Source organism: Pterocles gutturalis, unplaced genomic scaffold (assembly GCF_000699245.1).
Source record: "Pterocles gutturalis isolate BGI_N339 unplaced genomic scaffold, ASM69924v1 scaffold13716, whole genome shotgun sequence".
Taxonomy (NCBI): domain Eukaryota; kingdom Metazoa; phylum Chordata; class Aves; order Pterocliformes; family Pteroclidae; genus Pterocles; species Pterocles gutturalis.
Window position 1 is genome coordinate 5,633 of NW_010105641.1, and position 231 is coordinate 5,863.

General features: G+C 59.7%; 1 protein-coding gene across 1 annotated transcript in view; it reads right to left on the reverse strand.

Moving 5' to 3' along the window:
• The window catches only part of PLP1 (proteolipid protein 1), a 5,783-nt gene that overhangs the window by 2,100 nt on the left and 3,452 nt on the right, over nucleotides 1-231 (reverse strand). The gene's annotated exons all lie outside the window — the stretch shown is intronic.

A 231-nucleotide genomic window follows, 5' to 3' on the forward strand; every position in this document is an offset into this window, starting at 1 on the left:
GGGTGCTGGAAAGCCTTCGGCTGACAGCGCTGTAGGGATGCTCATGGCTCTCCCCAATGATGTTTAAACATTAAGGGGTTTCATTAAATGTGGCCATTTGGGCTGTTTTGGTCCCCAGGGGCCGTGGCAGGCCTGGGGGAGGGAGGCCAGGCTGCGATTCCCTTTGGGATACCCCGAAACCCGGACGGCTGCAGCCTCCTGCCTTTCGGCCACGCCAAGCATGGCAAACCC